Here is a 13,284-nt window from a genome sequence, read left to right as displayed (position 1 = left end):
TTCTGTTTCCCCCTGAAACACCTGAAGTGTTTTGTGGACTTAAACACATCACCCACCCCTCTACCAGCATAGCTTGGTACTGAATTATCTGTTCTCGTGACATCTTTACATCTGGATATGTTAAACAACTTAATACACAGTACCCACAATCCACCCATTCTGAAGTGGACAAAACTATTAAACATGAGACTTGTTGCCAGAGTATTTTGAAACGTTAAAATGTCTGCATGTCCGATCATAGTTTGAGCCTTTGGTCTCACCTGTGAAGACTGAGATTTAAAAAAACAACAACATGAAGAGCAGAGATCTGTTTTGATGGTCCAGTATTTGTATATTAGTTTGACTAATGCCTACATGTCAAACAGGCTTCATGAACATGACTGTGAGTTCAGTGAACTTCAGAGATCAGCAGTCACCAGATGTGAGTGGGATATGGTAGAACAGATGATTGGCAGCTTCAACATGGAGTAGAAATGATGTGATGCATTTTCAACATCTTATGGTTAATGAAGTTGTACCTGTGTTGATGACTGGTTAGATTACTATATGATGAACTGGTACACTGACGGACCCCTTAAAAAGACACAAGTTCAGGACTCCAGACTGTGGCTATTTTTGGTGAGTTTCAATTTTATGAATAGGCATGGGGTGGGCGATATATCGAATATACTTGATGTATTGTGGCTTGCAACACGCGCAGTGTATAAAACTATATTGAGACCACTGAGTATAGGCACACCACTGCGACTTACAAATATGCCCCTCGTTTTTTTTTTTTATCATCATCATATAGGACATCACGTGAAATTCTCTCTCGTCAGGAGCGAGAGAGAATTTGTGTATGTGTGTGTGCTCCCAGAATCCTCAAACTGTGAGCGAGGTGTAGTACACACACACACAGGCCCTGCCCCCAATCAGTCACACAGAACAACACACACACAGTGAGGCAGAGATAACAGGAGCAGGGACTGTTAACATGAACCCACTTTTTGGTAGAAAAATAGTGGAGACAAAATGTAAAAATACAGGATTTCCACTACACAATGATCAACACCACTGCTTCATGATTAGAACAGAAGCAGCAGTTGGTTTGTACCATGTTTGTACCAAACAACAATTTCCCAACTGGGATCAATAAAGTTCATCTTTGGTGCAACCAATATAAAAAGTTAGACTGAGGCCCTGAATATGGTCACTGTTCTCCTCTCTACGGGTTTCTCTTTTCTGAGACAACAATGTCATGAGAGCCCCCCACTCTCCTGATAACCATGACAACAGCCCTGTCAGCTGCTGGGTGGTCCCCCCCACCACACACACACCACACACACACACACAAGATAGAAGAGTTAGTGGGAGGAAAGAGTGGATGGATGATAAAATGGTGGGACAGACAACAGAGGGCAAGCAAGGTATAAATGACTGGAGAGATAAGAAGAGAGATGGGTGGAAGCCTTATCTCTTACCAACAGGACACACACACTTTTGGTGGGAGCGACAACAGAGGGAAATCAAGGTAAACATGAGGAGAGAGAGAGAGAGAGAGAAAGAGGAGTTAAAAATAAACATGTGAGAGATGGATGGAGGCCTCATCTTTGAGTGGCACAATAACAGCTATCTCTTACCAGCAGGGCAGTAAACACACACATACACCCAATCACACACACACACAGAAAGAGAAAGAGAGAGAGAGAGAGAGAGAGAGAGAGGGAGGGAGGGAGGGAGAGAGAAAGCGAGAGAGGGAGAGCAGCGGTCTCATGATGCAGCAGTGAGGAATGCCAGGCAGCCCTGAGAACAAAATTCCATAGATGGGGGAAGGGAGTGTGTGTATGTGTGTTGCATGATCTCAATATATTTGCACTGATCCCCTTGAAGTCTGGAAATTTTGGGAAAAACAGCACATTTTTATTTAACCTGGAAACAAAATAGATTAATGGTACTTTAAAAGTAGTCACGTAACAGTACATATTTTCTTTATTGACTATGATAAATTCCAACTGTATTTGTCCAGGAAGTGTCTAAGAAGAACATTAAGAAACAGTAGGGTTGAAATGTAAATTAAATTAAATTTCATAAAACAAACGTCCATGATCAGGATGACTGAACCACGATGACCCAACCCTCAGTCACCACTGCAGGGGCAAGAAATTATCGTTCATTAATTATCATTGAGGTAAAAGTTTGATATAATAATGACATTGATTTGAAGTCATATTGCCAGGCCTCACTATAACATGTAAATAACAAAAATATTATTCTGTAGAAAGTGTAATTGAGATATATACACAATACCTTATTTTACTGTCTTCCAACTTCATGTGTCAAATGACTCTTTTTGGTCCAATCATGACCCAAGTGATCAGCGGTAACAGTTTAGTTTAATTAACTTGAGGTGGATAATCACCCTGGGATTTAAGATCCACAGGTTACATAAAAGTCAGCAATGTGTGAACATTTTGGTTACATGCACACATCCTTTCTATTGGAGCAGAACATCAATACTTTAAAGTATAAAAGCATAAAAATGGTAAATCATCAGATGATTTTGGGATGCAGAAAGTTGACAAATGTGGTCAAAACCCAAGTTCACACAAACGTGTATCGACTGATGGTTTATTGCTCTGGTGACCAAAGACAGTCTGAGATGGCAGCTGCCAAATTCTGAATCAAACATACAAGGCAACCAATGACATACAATGCACTGGTTTACGCAACAATGAAAGAACCCATAGATTTTCCAAAATAGTTTAGAATTTTTAACTGAATGAATCAAAGTCAATGAAACAAATAACTAATTATATGTTTGCATAATTATGTACATCGGTGCTATATGTTGTGTGCAGGCAGAAGTTGTGTCTACTTTGTGAAAATCCAGTTCTTAACATGCACCAAAGGGTTATTTAAGGTTAAACAGTAATGTCGATGAGACACCTGGTGTCACAAGTCTCATAAACTGTGCTGAAAATAATTAATCTATACAGACCCTGCACAGTTTGCAGGACTATCATGCTGTTTAGTTGACGTTATCTCAGAGCAGAACTATTCAAGATATGATAGACTGAAAAAAAGAGAATGTGCTCACTGTTTCCAGCTCTCGGTTTATGTTTGTTGACACGTTACTATCTCTGGCAGTCTGCCTCTTCCAGGGAGCTAACGTTAGCTAGTCTGCTGTGTGCAGACAGGCTGTTGTTTTGTCAACACGATGAACTGGTGCGCAAATGTTCAGTCTCTGCCCTGTTTGTAGTCAAAGTGATATTTTAAGAGGGTGTGCTGTAGTTAGTTGTGTTAAATGAAAAAGCATTTTTTTTCTCATAATGATGATACCCATTGAAGGTTTTTTGAATGTTATTGCTAAACTGTTTTTTTTTTACATATCAACAAAATATAGATGAAATAAAAAAATATATTTTGCTCTGTAAAAACTATTTTCCTGCCTTCAAACACTTTCCACTCATCTGTCTGGAAATGTTAAGTTTAGCAGAGATCAAAACAAAAATAATGTCCAAATAAGAATTTAAATGCAAAAAAGAACTGAGCAACAGTGGAAGTAGAACTAGCACCTGATAAGGTGTTGAGACAATGGAGCCAGTGATAATAGTGATAACAGCTCTGCAGTATGAGCAGTGTCTGAGGCTCAGACATCAGAGAGGAGGGGAACATCAAACATCAAGCTAACACCACCACGAGGAGGTGATGAAGCTGAGGCTTCCAGCAAGGACAAAAACAACCTGATGATTTGTTTCTAAAAAAGATAAATAGCCTTTTATATATCCACCAAATGCCTCCTTAATTTAGGAATATTGTGAGTATTAAAATCTCTTCACTCCACTTTGTAAGTTTGCATCGTGTTATGTCCAAATGTTGGAACAACAAAAAAACTAACAAAATGATAAAATTCAGTTAGTGTAGCATTTATTGTTTCATGATGAAACATTTGAATGATTTAACCACAGGTCCCTACCTTACAGAGAAGGACTCAATCAGTCAGACAGTAATCAGACAGTCAGACAGTAATCAGAGTATCATACATAAAAATAAGTACAATTACACAAAGCACTATTGACAACAGACTAACAAATCATCCACACAACTTCACCACAGTACACTAAGTTTAACTGCCAAAGTAGTTAGCCAGTTTCCATCACCTCAGCATGGGAAGTAAAAGTACAAAATGAAATACGAAACAAATATAGTTAAAAGAACAGAATTTAAATTATGGTTTTGAAAACAGAAAACAATTCAGCGTTGTTCTAAATTCATTCTCTAACTCTACAACTTTGGCAGGTGAGGCAGAACATTAAATTTGAACAGTATTCACCCTATTGACCCTATTCTAAATAAGACGTTATTTTGATTATAGTGATTATGAGTGGCTAAAATAAGAGTCCATTCTTATGTAGATGTGAGAGAGTAGACTGATTATGACTCACATCATCACTGGTCTTATTCAGCCAGTTTTAAGACCCCACAATGAAATAGTTTCATGTACACAATTTTGGGTGTTTTCTTTCTAATTGTGCAAAAGCGGCAACTCCTTTGAATTTGTACATGTCATCAAGCACTTGGTAACCGCTGCATGTCAAGGTTGCAAAATGCTGTGAAAACTAAAAATGTTAGAATGCGATCAAGACATGTCTATATAATGTGGCTAAAGTTGTAATATTCCACATCTTAATGCAGTTACTATATATTCTGATTACGATCCTATTCAGGTTAAGTTAATCAGAAAATGCTGTTTACACGATCAGCTCAATCGGAAATTAATATTGGTGTCTATGTAAACATAGTCATTGAGAGAGGTCAAGAGTAGGACTGTCAGAAGATGTAAATAAAGCTGCTTCCAAGCCGGTGTCCTGACTGAATGGACACATTTTCTCCTTTTCTGAGGCTCGCTCATTAAAATACTGTCATTCTAATGATGTGGAAAGCTAGCAGAAATAGACCATGACCTCCTTTACGTAATGATCCATACATTCTTACTGAAAGCTGTGTTTGAACATCAGTGTTTCTGACTGAATGATCTGCAGATGCAGTTGAAGGGATGACGTGGGGGTTTGATTTTCAAAACCCAGTTTTGCCCTCTCCTGTATCTGATGAAGACCTGCAGCTGTTTCTGACTGGATTCCTGCCATCAGACCAGTGACTTGGTCAAATAAGACTTTATTTGCTGACCTACTGAACTGTGTACTGTTGTGCAAGAAACACACTCAGGATTGATGAGCTATAAACTAAAACATGGAACCCCCAACGCACAAACACATAGACAGCACCATCTGTCGCTATAGCTTACCCCCTGGTGTGAATGCATGAATGTGGGTATGCATGCGTGTCTTGCTGAGTTAACAGTTCAAGGCAAAGCTACGGGAAACAAAAAGCCCTTCAAATGAATGGTTGGGAACATGACTATATCACTGGTGCTGTTTTTATTCCTTCAAAACATCTCAATCAGCTATCAACCTGCTCATTACATACATTAATTTTACTTCAGCCGCAATCTGCAATTAAATAATGTAATGAAACCAAGATGAGCGATGTAAAAAAAAAATCTTGCATCACAGACAACTGCGTTTTATAGTTTAATCTTTGAAATACTTCTGGTTCTTTTTAGTATATATACACACAACAGATATTATTTGCAGGCAAGGATGCTTATCAGCACAACACAAGGGAGAGAAGAGCTTTCCAACCTTATACGAAGGTCATGAATTTGAAAGAAATCTGGTGACAACAATTTCTGTTTGTTTTGATTCCCTTGGGAAACATGACCTGAGTTGTTTTCTGCTCCGCTCAAATACGAGTGAACTAGTTCTCCAGGTACTTGAAGGAAAAGCTGATGGCTACAGTCAACAGCTTTTTTTCATTCTGTACAGTATTACATGAGCTTTCTGGGTTGAACAGGAAAACAATGGGTGGAGACGGTTATAGTACTTCATCATGCACTGTTATGGTGCGATGTAAGAAAAAAATCGCCCAGTCAGAGCTGCGAATGTAAATTAAAACATGCTTGTGAGCCTCAGGTACTTTAAACACCTCAGAGACCACTACTTTGAATCCATACGTGTGAGAAAGAGGAAGCATTACAATACCACGGAAGACAAAATAAAGCATCAGCAATGCCAGATTTAAAATCTCACTACAACATCCTCTCGTCCAGGAAGTATACTCTCCCAAAAAATGTGCAGTGTTTGCTAAAAGCTGTGCTGATACTACAGCAGTTTTAACATCCTGTCTGAAATTGGGTTGGGTCTTACAATATTCTCATTCTCATTATATCACAAGATTTGAAAAAAAAAAGGCATATCACAGGATATTATTAAGGTTATCACTCAATATGTAATGATGCATCACATCACATCAACTCTGTGATCTAATGAGGAAGAAGGTGAAAAGAAACAAGATGGCACATAAAGTAGTGCAACAACTTGCTGTATCAGAAGTAAAGGCTCTTTAAATACCAGACGATCTGGTCTGAACATCAACACCAACCAAGGTTCCAGACCATAAATCTCCAATTCTCGGAAGTGCCGCATCTGGGTTAAATCTGCCCTTAATTCCTGCAGTCTGAGCAAAGCTTTAAGTGATAGCTGATTTAAAATGGATTTTAACTGACATTTCTGTGTTCAATTAAAATTAACATGTAAAGACACAAAATAAAAACACATAAGACAATTAAATTCATGCAGCAACATGTTACGTGATAGATCTCAAAAAATGATTCCATTTCCTACTTATGGTGTCAGGTGATAGACAAGAAACTGAGTATAAAGCAGGACTGAAGTGTAAACTGAAAGTCTAATGTTTACTGTGGGATTATCTCAGCGTGGTTCTTGTTTATTTATGCAGTGTAACAATGAAAAGCAGCAACATGCTTCTTCTGAGGGGGTGAAAACAAAACCTTTGTCAAACGGCACCTGCAGGTGTAGTGCACCTGTAAGTTCTGGCAAAAGTTCTGTAGAAGTAGGAACATACATGTACATACATGGATGTATATTAATGCCAATAATCATCCCTCTACCTTCCCCATATGCATATACGCTCTGCCTCTAGCTGCAACACTTTCATTGTCAGTTGATGATATCCTGAGGAGTTCTGCAACCTGTTAAGCTGGTAAGCTGTTTCCTTCTCTATAGGCCTGCATCCAAGGACAATCATGGGAACCAAAACAGTCATCATGCTGTGCTCTTGCTATTTATGAGGGAATCTGAAGATAAAATATCAACGTATTGGGGCGACGCATACCACACCTGGTAGAGCTGCTGCTCCAACGATTCTTAGATGCATCACAACTCAGACGTGGACTGAATAATTATAACACAGCTGGTTCAGGACAGACACTCATTAAAGGTCTGGTCGTCCTGTATGTGTTGGAGTCTGTTTCCTCGCCACTCCCCCTCTGACCTGCACTCACTTTACACTATAACTGTAAACACCAGCACTGATCACAAGTTATAGGACATGTACAGGACGGACATTTACTTTGTTTGTTTGAGTCTATCTAGAGTTTATTCAATTCAATAGCACTAAATCATAATATACATTATCTCAAGGTACTTTGCATAGAAGGTCAAGACCTTAAAATTGTATTTAATATAGAGAAACCCATCAGTTCCCACAATGAGCAGCACTTTGGCCACTGTGAAGCAGAATTCACCAAGCGTTGGATTGTTCACCCACAAATAGGGAACGTGAGCTGGGTTAGACCGTCATGACACAGGTTAGTTTTACCCTACTGATGATGTGTTGTTACAATAGTAATCCTGCTCAGGAAAGATAAATACGTTGGTTTAAGGAGAGTGAGTGTTTTGCATAAAAGGGACTCCACGTTGACACTGTAGAGCTGGTTTTTATGAGACATGTTTAAACCTGCTACACAACACGAGATGTAACATGATGCGCACAGACAGGACATCACAGGAGTCATGATCCGACACCATTGATTAATAACTTAATACATGTGGTCAGTTTGTGTGTGAAGAGGGACAGAGACCACCACACAAAAACACACGAACACACTTCTGTAGACAGAAGTTCTTCCTGCAGATTATAACAGATTATGTGTTTGAATGTCATTCTTGCAGAAGAAGCAACGCCCTGTTTATCCAGGAACACAAATATAAATTCAGCAGGTTTTTTATAAAGATCAGTGATTGGAAAACATCAGAGGAGCAGAGTCATTTGTTGACCTACGCAGAGTAATGTGTCTCAGTGCAGTGGCGCTGATATTAATGAATATATTATTGTGATCTATTGATATTGACTTGTATGAAAAAACAAATCGACTAACCTTAATTGAATTTTTTTTTTTGTAAATTGCAGCACACTTGTAATAACAGTAACAATCTAAAATATATATATTTTAAAGCACAAATAATGAGACTAGTGAAGATGCACACTTTTGGTAGTCACACAGTGATAAATGTATAAAATTATTTGAGGCATCAAGAGGCATCGATCGCCCTTTTATAATCGAGTTGCGGCCCTCTGAATCGAATGGTATCGTGAGGTGCCTACAGTTTGTGAGTAAAGCACCAAGTCTCTCTCTGTGTCTCTGTGTCTCTGTGTCTCTCTTTCTCTCTTTCTCTTTGTGTGTGTGTGTGTGTGTGAAAGTCACTGGGAGCAGAAGCAGAGCTCAATCTTATCTTGTGTTTAACAGTACACACACACTTAAAAAGGGCTGTACCACCTTGTACCAGACTTAGGGATTCAGAGCAAAATGAGGGAGAGGGGGGAGCACAGTCAGGAACTTAAAGTCATGTTTGTCCGTTATGATGTACTGAATTATTTAACATGAAAAGACAAGAGATATTTCAACAATCTGTCATCTAATATCTAAAGCTTATTAAAACTAAAGTTTTCAAATATGAAGTAATGCTTCAATAGGCAGTGGTGGAAACTGAAATAGTAAGACAGATTTGAAAGAGCATTTGTTCACCACACCCTTTAGAAATATCAGGGAAGTGGTACATGTGTTATAATCTGACTGTATGACCTTAGTCAGGATGTTTAAAATATAGGTGTGTGAAGGTACACAAACATCTTGTTTGGGTAAGTACCTCGGTTTTGAGGTCACAGTTCACTACTTTTGTCGGTACAGTGGAAACAAGGAAAAGAAAACATTCAACTGATTTGGAGTTTTTTCCCAAAAAAATGAACTTGTCCACATTGTGGACCATGGACCAAAGGGTGACCATGCTAGCACTAACAATATCTCCCACTGTGGAGAACACTCTCAAGCTAAGGACAGAGGTTTATAGAGGGCTGGTGTGACTTGCTGGCTGAAATGCGGACGAGAGGGAACTCAATTACGTTTTTGAACCCTGCGTTCTGAACAACAGGAGATGGTTTCATGTATGGTACATTATGGTGGTTGTTAACGCTCCTTTGCTAAAGTTGTTGGAATTTGAGACCCGTATGTACATAAATAAGTTCTGCACGTGGACTCGCTGCATTCATTCAGTTCTCATACCGAACTGAAAGACCAGTACCAAAACTTTTCAGTTCTGACACATGAACTTATGCATTTAGCTTCTACTATAAACTTTAAAGTCAGGCTAATACCACTTTAACACCAAAAATAACAAGGATAACTGGGTTATTGAAACGCAACTAAACCTGCTAGAATAAGGCAGTTGCCTCTTTTCCCATTGACAGTAATGGAGTTTGCCTTTCTGTTTTGTTTCCTGGTGCATCATGTTCAACATCACTGATGCATCGTAAACTGAGGAGCTTTCTCTCCAAATTAGCCCATTACCCTAAATGTCTTGTTTCCATCACTGTCAGCCAGGGCCAGAGCTGATACAAACCCATGTCTACTGCAGAATCATTTGAACCGGAAGTATCCATTCCCATTGCAGATAAAAGCCAGGTGAGTTATGTGTTAGTTGGTTATTTGACCAATAGTCAACCAGCCCCTTGTTTCAGCTGGCTACGACAGGTTCCACTGACTGATAACATTAAAGTGCTTAGCAAATGTTCAAACAGCACACTAGAATTAAACCTGTTAATTAGCCATGGCCAGGGAGAAATCATCAGATAGACAAGACCCTGATTTGGTGACACATGTTGTTTTGCAGCTTAACGGGTCTCAATCAGGTCAGAGTGAAAATGAGAGTGAGCGAAAGAGCATTCCAGAGAACAGAGGACTTCTGTATTTTGTCCGTCCTCACCTCTCTGCTTCACTAGCCTACTCTGTGTGTACGTGTGTGTCCATAAAAATCAGCATTGACCTCGTCACCATAGCGATGTGACCTAATACCTGCTTGTAGAGCCCATCTGAAGGTCAGCCCAGAGTTTCAAAGGATCAGAATGATCACACAGTCCGGTGTGGTAAACTTTACAGCAGTGGACCAATGAACAACATTAAGTGGCTGGACTGATAACACAACCTACAACTGAAGGGAATGTACCTTCTGTTGGTGAGTTAGATATGGAGCATTTAAGTGACCGCCCACTTTTAGAACGGCTCTGGCTCCAGAGGTAAATTTCCCAGTCATTTTCTCCATTGATGTTTCAGAGTTTTAGGCCTGGAACCAAGCAGACTAGCTAAGAAACAAATAGTGACCATACAACATTTGACCAAAAGAATAATATATGTAAAATATAATAATGGAAAACGATAAAAATACTATTTATATTTTTAAGAGTGAAGGAACTATGCATCCCATAAACCATTGCAAATCCCTTGCGTCCTCCTGGACGCTTCTTCTTGTTGTTAATGTAAAGTTGCAAAACATTGTGGTTTGTGTCTTTTATGCATGTATATAGCGATTGAAATAGTGTATAGTGTAGTGACCTAGCATAGTAACGCCGAACAATCAGATCGTAGCTGTTGTGGTAAACATTTTCATGGTAACAGCAACCCCCACCAGTCAGAGATGTTGCTATTACACCTGATGATTGTGGGCAGTGTAATACTTCCCCTTTGTGAATGACACATTTTACTTAAAATGCAGTTGATCTCACAGACTTGTGGCGTTTAAAGGAACATATAACAGTGTTTCACAATCTCATGAAAATTAGGATTTCAGAGAGCCACACTGTAATAAGAAGCTCCTGTTTAAGGTAGATAAATTGTGAACTCCTCACTATGCTTCCACACTGTATAAGCATTATATTGATATGTAATTGATTTTTGCTGTAGTGCTATTGATAATATATATATAGTGATAATTAATCATATTGTTTTATTGCCCAGTCTTATTCTCAATGGTTTTTTTTGCCAAGACAAAAAAGAGTATGTGTACTTGTGCCATATCGTTGCACTCTCTTGTTTACAACTAGGTTTTGTTCAGCAGTATTCCTGATGCTATGAGGGACGTGTTGTTACTTTCTTATAGCAAGTCACTGTAAATCCAGTCCGACCTGAAGAAATGGCTCTGCCCAGAGGTCGTATTATAATATATTGTCTTGCAAATTCAAATATGGCAGAAGCTCACACAAGCATAACCATTACATTACATTTAGCTAAAATTACCTGCATCACCACCCACTCCTTGCAAGAAACCACCTTTAAACTTTTACAGAAACGTTTCCCCCTTCTTTGAATTCAACATAAGATCAAATGTGCAAAGCAACCAATCCTGGATACAACAAACGAGAGTTGTATTTCAAAGCTATGTTTCACTGTTCCACTGCCAAGTTTGTTTTCAATGGTTGTGCTTCCCTGAGTCTAACTAGTCATTACATGTTTGTTCCAATGAATCATCTACCACACAAAAGAATGAGCGATGATGACAGTGTGACAGATAAACTGCCAAAACAGCACAGTGGTATCATCGGATCTTTGCTGACAGCCCCAGGCAAACAGCATGACACTGCAAAGGGAGAATCATTCACTACCGTTGGGCGATTTCAGTGTCTTTGAGGACTGCACCTTGTCACTGATAACAGTCATGAGGTAAAGTATTACACTGTACTTTCTTCAAACTTTAAACTCTTCGATTGCATCCTAGCCGAAGTATTTGAAATTTTTGAAGCTAAGAATCTGAACACGCCTGAACCACTGGAATTACTTATAACTTTTCCCATCTGTGTCAAACTCTAGCATGTTTGTGGGATATTTAACTTATACAATGCAAACAAAAATGTGAGGATTAGAAATCCCATGGAAACTGGAAAATGTATAGCAGGGAAATCCACTAATACTGGTTTCAATGGTATCTGAGCAATGTAATGTCGGCACAACCCAACACATACCGTTCTCTGACAGAGATAAGGAGGTTACATTTGAAAAATATGGCAGTCACTTGATCCTTTACTTTGACTGCGGGTGCACAGCAGCTAATGATACGTGCTCGGTTAACCAGAGGCGACTTTTAACAGTTTGTATTGCATTTAAATAGACTTTGCTTTACCTCTTGACTGCACTTTACCGTGATATTACAGCAACATCGGCCAACGCAACAGCATGTAAACACAAACCTCGGACAACGAAGCTAGAAACTAAACAGTCTTCTGCTATCAAAGTGCCTGACGTCAACACGTAACGCTGATATTATGGAATAAAGTGATCGAGGCTCTGTCAGTGTTTGACAGCTTGCGGAAGAGCTACATGCCAGGTGAGGAAGGTTAGCTAAGAGAAATGAGTGTTTTGTTTAGCCACTATCAAACTCCCCCACAAGTAGCTGGGCATGAAGCTAGTTAGTTTAACCACCCGTAAAGACAAACTGCCATTAGTTAGCATCAATATTCGACACGAAGTTGGGCAGTGCCACAGAGACTACACTTATTCAACAAGCGTGGGTTCGTTGCGCTGAACGTTATCGGGCTAGCGTTAGCAGCTAACTAGCTAGCTGGCTGCTTCCTGCGGCACCTGTTGATAACAAAGCCACTTCAGCGCAGGAGCGAGAAGCCAGCGACACTCACTGTGTTCCTGAGCCGTCCACCTCCTCCCTCCGCGGGCGGATCCAACCGGGAGCTCGGGGATAGGATAGAGTCTTTTTTTTTTAAAGTCCAACCTGGAAACTCGGGTTTGGTTCTTCAAACTGCGGTGACAGGCTGACCGCTGGTTCACTGCAGCGGCGGCGCAGAGCTCTTCCTGCCGCTCCTCCTCTCAGACTGTCACCTCCAGCTCCAGACAGGGGGGGGGGGGGGGACTGCATACCACACTCGCATAAAACAACGACGCTGATTGGATGCAGCGATCCTCCCGAGCCAATCGAAGGCGCTGCTACATCCGTGGAATGCAAGCGCGTGAACATTGCACAGTGGAGAGGTTCTTCTGATAGATCAGCATGAGGAGAAGAAGCCAACTTAACTTCCAACAAAGACAGAGCCCACGAAAAAGCA

The 13,284-nt window shown here is 39.8% G+C and overlaps 1 protein-coding gene across 1 annotated transcript in view; it reads right to left on the bottom strand.

The window, feature by feature from the left end:
• The window catches only part of pals1a (protein associated with LIN7 1, MAGUK p55 family member a), a 29,859-nt gene extending 16,789 nt beyond the window's left edge, over positions 1-13,070 (bottom strand). Inside the window, exon 1 of the mRNA XM_020085149.2 lies at positions 12,862-13,070. The gene's annotated coding sequence lies outside the window, so the exon portion shown is untranslated. The remainder of the gene's footprint in view (positions 1-12,861) is intronic.
• Positions 13,071-13,284: the final 214 nt, after the last annotated feature.

This window comes from Paralichthys olivaceus, chromosome 12, assembly GCF_024713975.1.
Source record: "Paralichthys olivaceus isolate ysfri-2021 chromosome 12, ASM2471397v2, whole genome shotgun sequence".
NCBI classification, from domain to species: domain Eukaryota; kingdom Metazoa; phylum Chordata; class Actinopteri; order Pleuronectiformes; family Paralichthyidae; genus Paralichthys; species Paralichthys olivaceus.
Note: the sequence above shows the minus strand (reverse complement) of the source record. Positions and strands in the feature narration are given on the sequence as shown.